The sequence below is a fragment of the Rhineura floridana genome, chromosome 11, assembly GCF_030035675.1.
Source record: "Rhineura floridana isolate rRhiFlo1 chromosome 11, rRhiFlo1.hap2, whole genome shotgun sequence".
Classification (NCBI taxonomy): domain Eukaryota; kingdom Metazoa; phylum Chordata; class Lepidosauria; order Squamata; family Rhineuridae; genus Rhineura; species Rhineura floridana.
Genome location: NC_084490.1, coordinates 61,796,278 through 61,810,769, shown reverse-complemented (window position 1 = coordinate 61,810,769; position 14,492 = coordinate 61,796,278). Strand labels below are relative to the sequence as shown.

At 43.5% G+C, this 14,492-nt stretch overlaps 1 protein-coding gene across 4 annotated transcripts in view; it reads right to left on the bottom strand.

The window, feature by feature from the left end:
- Nucleotides 1-13,412, bottom strand: part of LOC133365993 (transmembrane protease serine 11A-like) — a 78,291-nt gene extending 64,879 nt beyond the window's left edge. For 2 of the 4 annotated variants that reach the window (XM_061588577.1, XM_061588576.1), the window contains exon 1: nucleotides 13,327-13,412. The gene's annotated coding sequence lies outside the window, so the exon portion shown is untranslated. Of the gene's footprint in view, nucleotides 1-486; nucleotides 576-1,192; nucleotides 1,259-13,326 lie in introns of those variants that run through there. The other 2 variants (XM_061588579.1, XM_061588578.1) reach the window with 2 other exon arrangements.
- Nucleotides 13,413-14,492: the final 1,080 nt, after the last annotated feature.

Here is a 14,492-nt window from a genome sequence, read left to right as displayed (position 1 = left end):
GAGGATTTGTTAACTGAGGTATTATTGTATAATAAGTTAAATAATGCATTACAATTTTTTAAACCTACGTTCATTGTTTCATAATGACAGCTAATTTGTTTCTTGTGCTTGTAATTAGCATGCATATCAAACCTGTTGATTATTATCTTATTTGTTGTACTCATAGCATTAATACTTTGCCAATAATTGACTGCTCAAATGACCAGATCCTTTGTGACCAGCCAAATGTTCACTCTTAAGAGTGTTGCAATTAACTTCCATTGTTCTCTTACCCATACGCAGCACAAAATAAGCTCTTGCCTACAACAACTTTGCTACCCCAAGTCTCAGGTGTCACAACACTATTTCCTGCTTTTCATGTACGCTTTGAAATGCAAAAAACTGCAAAGGCAGATCCATGCAAGGATAGAACGGAAGACGCCAAAGATACTGAATTGCTAGAGATTCTGCCTCAGCCTAGGAATGGGCAAGCAGCCTTGTGCTCACCACAAAAACCGTTGCACTCCTCAAGCTTGAAATCCTCAAGGGGTCCTGAAGGAAGCAATGCCAGTCCTTCTTTGCCTGCTATCTTCTCTCCCTCCCCTAAGGATTAAGGAAAGGCTCCCCTTAGAGAAGGGGGACAGATGTGGTGGAGAGGGTAGCTGCTGCACTTCAGAGTTTTCATTTGTTTGCCAAAGGAGGCACCCACTCTTCAGCAGAGCTCAAAGAAAACAAAAAAAAAGAAGCCAAGGAGTATCTATCTGTCTATCTGTCTATCTATCTATCTGTCTATCTGTCTGTCAGAAGGTGCCAAAGAGTTAATATTCCCTGGCCAGTGAAGTCATGAACTGTCTGAAAACGTGCTGCTTTTCAATGAGTTCTCAGTGGGCATCATATGATACTTGCCTCATTTCCTCCTGCTTGTTACCCCAGAACTGTAACTCTCCACCCCAATCCCTGATAAGCACCATTGTATCACTACAGTGTCTCAGGTTTTTTTAAAGCACATTTTAAATCTGTGTTACTACATTTTAATAACAACAATAATAGTAATAATTTTGTCACTTTATACAAGAAGATGTTTCAAAGCTATTTACAACTCCATAAAATACAAAAACAACTAAAAGTCAATTATAAACCAGAAAACAAAGTACAATAAACAACATTTCCTAAAGTGCCTGCGCTGAAGTGTTCAAGGTAGGATGAAGCTTACAGGCGAGGGCGGCAAGGAGAGGCAAACCTTGGCTGCAATGGTGCAATGAAGAGAAAGAGGTAGCAACAATGACGAGAGTGGCAGCATGGGGGGCCTAGTGGATGGGGCCTAACTGGGCCCAGCTGGGCCCTAGTCAGGCCTTAGTGGGCGAGCGAGCAAGTGAATGAGGAGCAGCAGCAACAGCAAGCCCTTAAGGTGAGTGGGGAGAGGTGGGAGGTTTGGAGATTTGTAGAGTGGGCGGGGTGGAGGTTTGCAGACCCATGCAGAGGGAGGGGGAGGTTTGGAGACCCGTGGAGAGGGCGGGAGAGAATTAGAGACCTGTGGAGAGAGAGGAGGAGGTTTGGGGACTTGTGCAGGCGGGGAAGGCTTGGAGACCCTTGGAGGAGGAGGGGCGAGGCTTGGAGACCCATAGAGTGGGGTAGGCTTGGAGATATTTAGAGGGGGAGAGAGTGTTGGGAGACTTGTGGAGAGGGAGGGAGAGGTTTGGAGACCCTAGGAGGGAGAGGGAGGAGGTTTGGAGACACTCAGAGGGGGAGGGGGAGGTTTTGGAGACCTGTGGGGAGCAGGGGAGGCTTGGAAACCCATAGACAAGGGTAGGTTTAGAGATCCTTGGAGGGAGAGGGAGAGAGCTTCAGCAACCAGTGTGTGTGCAGGGGGGCTCTGGTGACCCATGTGTGTGGGGTTGTTGAGGGGGATGTCTAGAGGCACCTGGCAGAGGTGATGGTGGAGTGGTAAGGGGCGGCATAGCAGAGGGGATGGAGAGATGGCATGGGAGTGCCTGGCAGAGGGGGTTGGGGGAGGCCTTGGGAGTGCTGTAGGTGGGGTGTAAGCGGGGTTAGCGAGTGAAGCAAGCAGTGGTAGAAGCCCCTAGTAAAATAAATAATATTCAAAGGTCTCCCCTTTTCTTCCTCTTTGGCCAAGCCATTTCACATTTTTTCATAACAATGCAGGAACTAGGTTGCTTAGTATCACGACTTGACTCGGTGTCATTCTTGCATAACAGTTTTTATTGCTGCCAAAATAAAGACTCAAAATAATCTGACACACATTGACGTGAAGCTTTGTCCTTAGTGGCAAGTAAATCCTCTCTGCAAAAGCATTCTGTGCTTTGTCCACAAAATGGTAAAATATAAAAGTACAAAGTAAATGAGGAGGCAGGAGAACGTTGACCTCACCAGATTCCACCCCTGACTCCAGAAAGATTCTCGGTGCAATTTTAAAAGTCACCCTTCTCTCTACTAAAAGTCAAACCCAACCAGCCACACTTTCCTTCAGAGTATATCAGGACCTAAACCTGCAGTGTGTCTCAGAGAAGTAATCTGAGAAAGGAAGGGATTTAGCCTGTTCAGCACCACCCAAGTCTGGCTAAAAGAAGGAATTACAGGGAGAACAGCCACAGCAGCCAAGGAGACATTTTTATACCAATAGGCAAGAATGGGTCAGCTGATAGTTCCTGATCTTGTAACAGAGATATGCTGACCTCCAGCTGAATCCAAGCTAGGATCCTAGAATATGGAACAATCCATCAGGACAGCCTCCTACACATGCCACATTAAAATAAATACAAGCACCACATCACGTGATGAATTACAGTTAGGTAAAATGCTTTCTAATGTTCCATTGGAAAGACTATACAGAATTCTGGGTCAGGCTGGAGCACTGCCTGAGTGACAGTAGTATTTTCTAGCACATGGCTCTCACCCAGTGGCTATCCAATGCTGAACACTGATCATGACAAAGCCTTGTGATAGCTCCAGAGTTGTTGTTATTGGTAGATAATGGAGAGGCTACACAAGCACTGAGCTGGAAAGCCATCTGAGTTAAAATGGAAAGAAGCGGACAAACGTTTCCAAGTGTTGTATTCTTGATTGACTGTAAAACTCAAGGAGCCTGCAATGGCTGTAAAGCAATACCCTCTGACACTTCACTGCTTAGAATAGGGTAAATTCTGTACATGAGTTTTATCTGCTGCTCTTGTCTTTGAGTTTTACTGCATTTACTCTATTGATTTGTTATGTTGTATACCATCTTGAGCTCTAATATGATGGAGGAAGTGTATAAATGATTTAAATAAATGAGGAGATAGGCCAAGGGAAGAACCTAGTTGGGCACCTCCACATGCCTTCCATTCATTGCTCTTCCGCTGCTGCTGAGCATATCATTTGCCTTCAATGCTGAGCAGTTGTGGCTCCCACCCCCACTAAAGCAAAGCCTACAAAGTGATGGCATATCTCCCACAACATTTTATGACCCCAGCACCTTCCCCCTATAAAGCAGTCACTCCACTTCCATTGCCAACAGACAACCAGGGAACACATATGTTCTGCTCCCTTCCACTCTTACTTTTCCGTCCTCCAGGAACATTTCACAAAACTCGCATCTTTGTTGTTTGCAACTCTTCCTCCTTCCTTGCCAGTTTTTTTGTGGCTGGCAAGCACTCCTTGCCTATTCTTCCTTCCTCCCCCATCCCAATTTGTACCAAGACCTCACCAGGATTCAGCCATGGAAATCTATTTTCAACATCAGGACTTACTCCTGTAATATGGAAGAAAAGTACATTTGAGCATGTGCCGAATACTGTGTTTTCCTCACTGTGGTTTCTCCCCAGATTTAGAATTTAGGAACAGGTTACCTCTATGGAGATGCTTAGGAAGGATTTTCATTATAAGACCTGAATCTGCAGACCTTTCCACATAGTCTGTTCCTGGTTTTCTGCCCAGAGCTGCTTCCCTCCCAGGATGAATAGACGCTAGAGAGGGTTGTCTGATGTTTGTGAGGACCATGGCACAGAGGTGTTAAATTACACAGCCCCACACACCGTGGTCCTAATTCTGATTGGGTTCTTTTCACAGCTGCTATTTTTTTTTAAAAAAAAAAGACATGACACAGTAAATGCATTTGTGCATTTAATATGTTGCCTACTTTAGCCCTTAGGTAAAATAGATTCTTTGGAACTTTAATATATGGCTCCTAGAGAGCATCTTTTCTTCACCAAAGCTAAGCCCTTTAGCTACAGCAGTCATGAAGATGGAAGTACAAAATGTACAATTAATCCCTGGTCACATTTGTATCAAAAGTGGGTGGGAGAGGGCTCTGTTTAGAGCATAATGGCATGGCAGACCATATGAGCTAGGAACAGTAACTGCCTTTGATTCAAATTTGAGTATTGGACTCATGCCTTATATGGATGATACAGGAAGAGTCAGGATATGTGGTTAGGGCAATCAGTCCTGGTCTTGAGGAAATATTTGCATAGCTGTCAGACAAGATGGGACACCTTATTCAAAGACAAGTTCTACAACAGATGCCAAGTGGTTTGAATCTACTTCTCAGACTGCTTGTCTTTGAACAGGCAACATAAAAACGTACATCAAAGATGACCACAATTTGGCTTATGCATTATGAATCAGGCAGATTTCTATACATAATACAACTGTATTTCCACATCACAACCCTATCTTACATGCAGGCCCATCAGATTATGCTACCACTCACTGATTCTCTCAAAGGAGGATCAAAATTGTTGAGGTAGTTTTGCATAACTTGGAAAGGTGAAATTTGGAACACATATAATTCAAGATATTTTAAAAAATTGAAAATAGGACATTTGTATAACTCTCCATCAGAATAGACACTGAAATGGCTCTAAGCTGGCATGGAAAGACAGATCACCAATTTCCAATAACTGCCTTAAATTCATAGATGTGATCCTTCCATCTACCCTCCCCTGAAAGGATGAGGGCACCCATGCTAGTATATGTAAGGAACAATGGCTGACAAAATGGGGGGGGGCGCCAGGAGGAGGAACAGGTACATAAATCTGCAGCCACTTCATCTCCTTCTTCATTAGGGAGTTTAAAGATCTATACGCATTCTCTAGGTTGCCATATGGCAACCTTCCCTTACCACCTCTCTTGAAGGTTGAACAGTGGTTCCCAACCTTTATGAGTACGGGACACCCTTTATAAGCTCAACAAATTTCATGACCCCCTCCCTCTAGAGAGGCAGGCTGCCTTCCAGGAAGGAAGGAGGAAAGCAGCCTTTCCCTGCAGCCTTGCTTCTTTTTCCTCCGCAGAAAGCCCTCTCCTCTTGTTCTGAGTAAGGGTGTCAGCAGCAGCAGCAGTGCAAGGAGGAATCGGTGATAGTAATCCCCTCTTCCGGTATCTCCACCCTCAGCCTCCTTTGGCGTCTGCCATGTATTTTATAGGCAGATGTCTGAAAGATGCTCTGGTGCTTCAGCAAAAGTCCTCCCCTCTTGTCTGGAGGAGGTGTCATCTGCAGCAGAAGTGGGGAGCAGACTGTCCAGGGAGTGAAGACTTTTTTAAAAAAATCAATAACTAATTCATTTCTTTACTGTTCACGGCCCCCTCAGGATTACTTCATGGCCCCCATGAGGGTCACGCCCCCCAGGTTGAGAACCACTGCTATAGATTGTATACCCCTTAGAGCAGGGACTTTTTAAACGTATACTGTGAAGATGTATGTACATTATGTTTGAAATCCACCTCAGAAATGTTTTAAATAAATAAAATTTGAGGACATGATGCCAATAGTAAATCAGTCAAATAAGATTATTTCCCATGCTGTCTATGCACATATGCAAATACACTAATTTTAACCTTCCTTGATTAGGTTGCATACTTTACTGAATAATCATTGTCAGTTTGATTCTCTCATCAATTCAGACACTAGTAAAATTTCTCCAAGGAAGACTGACCTGAAGACTCTGCTTTCTGTCCTTTTATAAAATGGCTAATTGAAACCTGGACATGCCAGCCATGATTAAACCATTACACCCAGATTGTTTCTACTGTAACCATTCACCACAACAAAATGCAGAGCAAGGCAGACAGGCTGGATGCCAAGGCTGGCACATTTTCATAGCAATTGTGCAACAAAGGAGATGTACAGAGGCTGAGATTCTGATCCACATAAACATCATGAGTAGTACCTCTCTCAGGCTTTGCTTGGTGCATGGACTGACATAGCAGAGAGTGGAATGAGATGTGGCTCCACCTTATAAACATTATATTCAAAGTTTCTAGGGTTCATCTGAGGCTGCTGGAAGTGACTGGTGCCAAAAAGATGTAGCCAGAGAAGATTTGGCTCCATACTCAAGTCTGACAGAATGTCACAAGAATATATGTAAACCCTTCTCTTTGCATCCTGAACGTACACATGGTACAAGCCCTATTTAACTATCCTGAAACATCTGTGTGAGGACTGGAAGGAGAGCAGGGCCACATATTTTCACCCCACCCTCACAATCCTGCCCCACACAGGCCCTGCCAAACTTGCACGGACTGTCCCCATGTTGCATGCAGAGGCTGTCCCTGAGCCTGCATAGGCTACAGTCTCACAGCCCTCCCCTCAGCAATATTAATACAGCAACACTGGACTACCATGCAGGGGTGACATAACACATGCTTTCTCAACCAGAATACTTGCCCCTGCAATATGGATATACTAATGATGAATTTTATTTGCATTTGCAGGATTTGTTTTTTAACACACTCAGGAAAAAAATGTATGAAATTGAACCTGACAAGCTCTGAGCACAACTAGTCAACTACAGCAAAGGGTTTTCATTGACCACACCTGGAGGGGAGATGAGTTGATCCACTGATCCGTTGCAAAATCTCTTGGAAGTGAATTTTTTTTAAAAAAAACACTCAAGCTGATCCCACCAGGTTTTACAATAAAAAGGGATGGGGTTTGATGAGCATTGTGTGCCCTTGCTTTCAGAAAAGAGAGGCAGAGACGCACTGGAACTGGCAGAACAGGGAGTGTCTCTCTACCCTTAGAAAGAGGATAAACTCCTGTCTTTGATGCCACCTTCTATTTTCAGGTGTACATGTTACTACCCAGTCATAGCAACACTAAAATCTTGGATTTTTACTTATTTTCTCTGGGCAGTCATCAATCCTCTACCAGACAAGATGAAATGACAGCTTCAGTATGAACCAGGAAGTTCCTTCAAAATGAACCAGGAAGTCCTCCTCCATTGTCCGAATCGCACTAGTGACTCATGTGGTAGGGCAGAGCCCCCCTCCTGGTGTTGATGCAGCTTACTGGATGGGGCAGTGGCAAGTGTAGGCTGTGCCGTTGGACTGACAGGAACACTCCTGTTGGTACAGTCATGTGGCTCTGGCCTTACCACTGTCCTGTCCAAGTAAGGGACAGCAACACTGGTGTTGGGAGCGTGGCTGCATCCAGTGGAGGCTCATCCATAAGGGCAAATGGGGCTCTGCCCCATGAACCTCAGTCTCCCCTCAGCCAGCCCCCATCTGCCTGCCTTCTTGCTAACAACCAGTCCAGGGACTGGCGCTGTCTGTCAGCATCCTCCTCCTTAGTTTCAATGTTCCCTTTGTACAACTCAGCAGGGAGGAGAATGGGGCAGAAAATGAGAATTAGTTGGACTTGCCTGTCATTGGCTCTGGCTCCACCTCCTGTTGGGCTCCCTGCTTTCTGCGCTACCAGTGTCTGTGGGCACCAGCCATCACTGGCTGCACTGCACCACATGCACCACTACTGTTGAATCTAGAGAAAAATCTTGAGTGGCACACCTACCAAGCAAGATCCAAAAACAGCTTCAAATTTATTTTGAAGCCATTCTTGAGCCTTTCTTTTGAGCTTTTCTGACTCTGCATTTCTTTATAGCACATGTTAATCACACTCCTGATTTCATTAATTGGCTAAAAACATTGAAAGGTGGGAGTAGGCTCCTATCTTACAAAGCTATTTCTTGGAATGATTCCAGCACTTTTTATTTCATAACTTTCATTTTACAAGGGCTAAAGGTTTGCTTTTTTCAGAAATGAAAGCTGAGAGTCTGGAGCCCCTGCTGACTCTGGGTCTGGTACAGCAGTATCTCCTGTACCACCAACACCCTGGCATCCCTGATCCCTCATCAGGTTGTACATCAGTTCTTAAGTAACATTTTGATGTATGACTCACTCATAAACTAACTGCAGCTTTCAAATTCTACTTTCCCCCCTATGCAAAAGAGAATGCAAGAATGTCACATCAATATTTAACAATAAACAAGTTTATGGCAGTTTTTTGTTTTCATTTTAATAGTAATATAGTTATATATAGGCTTATGGATTTGGATAGAATTTATTATGGGGGCAAGCAAGTGAGCAATTCTGACTCTTAAAAGGGCTACACAATAGTAAAGGTGTGATGCTCGTGTAAGGGCAGGGGAACTGGAAGTAAACAAAACATCTCTCATTGTGCAACCCACCCAGAACACATCGGTTGGGACCCACACAGTCAACCTTCTGTAAAACATTGGCAGTCACTCATTATAGTATTTTCTAGGGGTAAAAACACACTCATTGTTCAGTTGGTTCCAGTGCATGTCACTTCTCTCTTCTGAAAATAGGGGCACACTACACTAGTCAAACCCCGCCCCTTTTTACTGTAAAACCTGGTGGGAGTAGCTTGAGTACGTATTTTTAAAAAATTCAAAGAGATTGCGCAACTGATCGGCACGTCAACCTGTTGCCCCTCCAGGTGTGGCTAATGAAAACACCTTGGTCAGGTGACTAGTGTGTTTACAGCCTAGCTGTGATACAATAATGTTGATTATTGGTTCTTCAGACAGTGGTGTCACTAGGGTTGGTGTCACCCGGTATCACCCCCATGGACTTCCTCCCGTACCAGACCTAGGGTGCCTAGGGGTGGGGCGGCTCTGGGTGACATCCCCCTCTCATGGTGTCACCCTGGTGTGGTCCGCACTCCCCGCACCCGGCTAGTGACGCCACTGTCTTCAGATTGCTTCACACTATTTTAACAGTTCATGTTCTAATCCCACATTGTGTGCCAATGCAGATCCTTTTCAAAACAGCTTTGTGCATGTGAAGAAACTTCTTTTAAATAGGAAAGATTGACTTCTGTATTTGGTAAGGGTAGGGTGGGGCACTTTGTTCTCCAGATAGTCACCCTTTTATTTAACTGTACACACTCACTCTGAACATCACATACAAAATTCAAAAGAAAAAAGGAACAGTAAATTGTAGAACATCTCTATTATTTACAACTTGAAAGCGCTGTTCGTTTCCTCATGGGCCGAAACTGTGGCCAAACACTTAACTGCACCTTGATTAAAACTTGGTAAGAGCACTGGGAGGGAAATAAAATTGTTTCAGGGGCCGTATCCAGCCCCACTGGCTTTCAGTTAGTAAAGAAGGTCCTAAAAAGGCACCCCCACGAAGAAAGCAGTGTTAAGCTACTTTTACATAGATTGGGAACCTGAGGAAAAAAGACTCCCCCCCCCCCAGTGTCATATAGCATGGCTGCAGCATAACCAAGACTCAAATTCAGGGCTTTAAAAACCTCATATTGCTTACAATGATGGAAACACACAGGGTTAAAAGGGTAAAGACTTCGGAGCATTCAGGCTAGCCTTGCATAGTGCCCATCGCATTTTCTGTGCCCTGCTGCTTGGTATATCTTTGTCTTGTTGAGCAGCAGAGGTGCAGACAGCAATAAAACTAAAGGTAGTGTTAAACAGGCAATATGGCACAGTGATTAGGGCTTGCCACTTTTCCAGACAATGTTAAAAAATTAAAGCAAAACTCTAATTCTAAGCAGAGCTACACACATGCTAGATCTAATCCTGAACACTACTAACACATTATCCTGTCATGAAAACTTTTGAACCCTACAGCTGCAGCTGGTTTAGAAGTTTGTCAAGTTTCTTAAGACTAAGCCTCAGGACTAGATTTGAAAGATGTTGAGGAAGAAAGAAGAGGAGAAAAGGCCAGAGACAGAAGAAAGATGGATGGAAAGAGCTGTAAGAGGGATTATGATTGTTGTTGTTGTTATTATTATAAGAAAGAAAGAAAGAAAGAAAGAAAGAAAGAAAGAAAGAAAGAAAGAAAGAAAGAAAGAAAGAAAGAAAGAAAGAAAGAAAGAAAGAAAGAAAGAAAGAAAGAAAGAAAGAGCATCTGCATCCACACCATACATTTAAAGCACATTTCTCCCCCCCAAAGAATCCTGGAAATTGTAGTTTAGCTCACAGAACTACAATTCCCTAAACCCTTAACAAACTACAGTCTCCAGAATTCGTTGGGGGAAGTAGTATGCTTTAAAGGTATGGTAGCACAGCACTGTGTGGGATTGGACTGTCTTGATGAAGCTCTCTGACAAATCCAAACAATTTAATTGAAGGGGGTTAAAGATGTTCTTAGTTTTAGCTAGATAGTCCTAAAAATAGTAAATGAGACCCATTTTTTATTTTAAAAAATCATGAATGAAGCAGGGAAATTCCCTCTCTACAAATGTGTGGCTCTTTTTACTGCAAAAATGCTGCCCCTCCCTTGTGATTTAAATGACCCAAGAGGGGCCAGGGGGTTAGGTTTGGAAAGCTGCTTGCTTCCCTTCAGCTTAACTCCCAGATCTCCTGACCAACTATGGGCTTGTGCTGCACTCTCTGTTAACAACGGGCTCATCTACAGGACCGGCTCCAGTGACTAATTATATATTCCAAAATCATCATGCAAAGTTTAGGGGGTCTCTTACCTAAGCTCCCCAAGCACCCCTCCCCAGTTTGGGCTTCCTACACATCTGCATGTTGGGGGCCCATGTTAGTAATAAAGAGAATGATAATCGCCAAACACAAGGCATTTTTAGGTTGCAAGAGGTTGCTAGCATGAGAAGAGGAAGAGTTATGCCGCACATCACCAACAGGGATGCAATCCTAATTCATATGCCACTAGAAACACCACTGGATGAACAAGCAGAATAGTATTTTTCCTAGAGACCAAATATTGTTCTTTATATGCTAGAAAAGAGTGATATCCCTGCAAAAGCAGCCTCTCCTTGAGGGAAGACCTCTGGGATCTACATAGCCACCCTAAGAAAGTAAGAATGGCTTGCCTCGATTAGTGCAACAGTCTATCTAATTTGACATTCTGTTTCCAGCTGCAACCCTCCAGATTTTATCTGTTTAAAACATTTAAGGCTCACTCTTCCTTTCCATACACTTTCAGGAGCTCATAGGGAAATTTTGCAAAAAAAACTTAAAAAATGCAATACATCAATAGTTAAAATTTCATCAGAGCAAACAGCAGCAGTAGGAAAAGCAATTCCAGAATACCCGGCAGCATAGATGTCTCTCAAAGCTCACAAGCAGGGTCTCTTTGTTCTTTGATAACCACCTTACAAGCTTTGCTAAAGGGCAGTATGCCAATCTTTTTAAAGAAACACATAAATCCTGTGCTTTTTCTCTCTCTCCCATGCATTTGACATTCAGCTGATAAACAGCCTAAACACTGAGGCTTTGCACACTGAGTTGTCACAAACTGTTCATTTAGACCGTTGGTGTCCAACACAGTTGCTACTTGCCTGTGGCAAATTGGTGCTTTACTTCCAGGGCCGGTGCCAACTGCAGGGGCCCTCGAAGATTGTGGCAGCTGCAGTACCACCACTACTGGGGTTTAAATAGGCCTGGCCACGTCAGCAGATTAGCGCACTGTACATGCACACCTGCCATCATGAAAAATAGCGGGGGGCATGTTGATGCCTCCGCTGCCATCTTGGGTGTTGGCAATCACGCATGCACAGCATGCTGACATGGCACTGAAGAAAGTTGCATGCACAGCCCGCACTGGTGGCAGGGGAGTGTTGTCTGGGAGGGTGGCTGCTGCTCCACAATCCTCACCAGCATCAGGTCATGGGGTGCATGCTCTGCCACCCAGTGTTAGCATGGACCATGTAGCTGAAGCCACACCCACCCAGCCCATCAGCAGGGGCCCCTGTCAGTGCAAGCAGCTCTTGGCCAGTGCCTAACCTGGCCGGCTGCTGGCACCAGGCCTGTTTTCTTCTACCACCTATTTTTTTAAATAATTTCAAAAATAAAATTATTTTATACATGTACCAGTTCAAAAATTTGTCCACCCTCTGCCCTTAACAATCACAGCTTTGTCCTTTGGTCCTATACACTTTTCTGACTTTGGAAAGTATAGGATTTTCTTTGAATTCATGCAAGATCCATTTTGCTTTGACATTTACAATTCTCAGCTATCTCAAAAGCTTGTAAGGCCTCTTTCTTTGGAGAGGCACCTTTTTGAGACAGATGTGATTTTACTTCAAAATACTCAACATTTATTTGAAAGATGATTCAGTCGTTACAATGTGGACACATATTTTAAATCAAAATGAGTTCACAATTCTAAATACAATTATTCCAAAACTCTTTTCAATTTTTGGTTCAGCGTGGCTCTGTGAATTAATTTTTTCTGTGGTAAAAATGGTGAAATCAAAATATAGGTTACAGATGCTGGGCGAAAATTTGGAGGTAGACTTGCATCGTGTTCTAACTGATTTTATGCCTGATTTTCCTGCTCAAGTTCATGAAAAGGTACATCCAATTTCTCACTAATTCTATCAATAAATAAATCAAAACATTACTGTGTATTTTTCTACCCTCAAAACACAGTTAAATTCTTTTTGTCATGTGGCAAAATGTTAACACATTCACCACAACTTTGGCAAATATGAAAAAATTGTTAGACACCACTGTTTTAGATAGAAAGGTCCTAAACGGGGGGGGGGGGACGACTTACAGAGACATACAGGAATCATTCTGCCCATGAGTAAAATGCAGCGAGAGCCTCAACATGTTTGCACAAGAAGTCCCACTAAATTGGGACTTAATCCCCAGTGAGTGTGCACAAGGCTGCAGCCTCCTCTCCCCTGAAACTCCATGCAGACAGCAGCCTCCACAGCAGAGAGAGATGAGGCGTTGCATTCTCACGAGTTTGTCACTCTTCCATATGCCTTGTCAACATACCGAGCAGACAGAGGGAGGCCAGTGAAAATGCCCACTGAATGTGTGCCAAGGGAGGTTGATCAACCACCTGAGTCAATGGTTCTTCTTGCCTCTTCTCAGCTGTTTTCACTCTTCCAAATCCTAACACTTGACTCCAGGAACAAACAACAGAGAAAGAAGCTACGGGCAAAGAAGTAGCCTTTCCATACAAATTACACAGCCAGAAAGTCACAGCTGGCTTTGGAAGGAGCACTGCCTCCCAAAACTCTGCCAGGGAATCCGACTGTTGCAGTATCAGCCTCTGCCTTCTTGTCACAAACCATCCACAGTTTTGAAAAAGTAAAAGAGCTCTTACCTGGTTGCAGGTACTGGTTGTGGTGGCTGAGCGAGGAAGCCTTCCTTCCACTGGGCTGCACTCACAGTAGGTTGTGTGGCATGATCACTGTGTGCATTTGATGCTTTAAGGGCTGAATCAGGATAAAAAAAAGAAGTCACCAACAAGATAGATAAAACGAGTTGGACCAGTCTCGGTGACAAATGTTTCACCTCATTGTATGATTTCAAGGGAGGACTCATAATCATAACAGTGCTTTATGCTTAATACATAATGCCTTTCATTCAAGAATCCCAGTGACTTTAACAAGTAATAACTAATTGCACCTTGCAACAGAACCGGAGAAGTTGGTAAATACAAATCTGAGGAGTCATGAAAAGTTTTACAAGGAAAGAAAAGCTTACTTCTGCTGTCCAGTTAAGATCAAACAAACTTTTGGTGGAACAGACTGAAACAAGAACTTTACAAAGAAATCCAGGAGACTGGAATTAGAAAATGATGGGCATCTAGTTATGCAAATTAGTGTATTTGCTTCACTTGTAAGTCAAAGGAACCAGTCAGATTTATAACCACTGGGAATCTGGGCCACTGATTTCCCTGGAATTCTGTTTACCTCCATGGCAAGGCCAGATTAAGATGGTTGGAGCCCCCACCCCAAAAAAATGAATGCATGGAAAGGTGCTGCAAAAAAAGTCATGTGATATCTTAAAGACTAAGAAATTTATTATAGCATAAGCTTTTATGGACTACAAAAAAATGCTTCAAGCCTATGGGCTTACCATTTTACCAACCTGAATGAATAAAAAGAAAAGAATCTGAGCATGTGCAATGTCACATTTTCAACTTGCTTAACTCACCATGGTTTTTGTCCACTTCCTGCCTTAGGCCAGTCAACAGCTCTCAGCCTAACCTCCCTCACATGGCTGTTGCGAAGACACAGAAGGAGGTATAAAATGGCTGCAAAAGGGGACTTAGTCCTTGTATAGGCCCCAGATTTTGGTTCCTTGGTTTAACTAGGGTGAGCAATCTTTGTATGTAAAGGACCATGTTTCTCCCCCACTCTGCCCCTACAAATTAGTGCAGCTCCAAGGCTTCAACTAATCATAATCTGGCTTGAGTACTACGAGTTTTAGATGCATAAATCCCACTTGTGTTTAGCTGAGCTTATTCCCAGGTTAGTGTGCCCA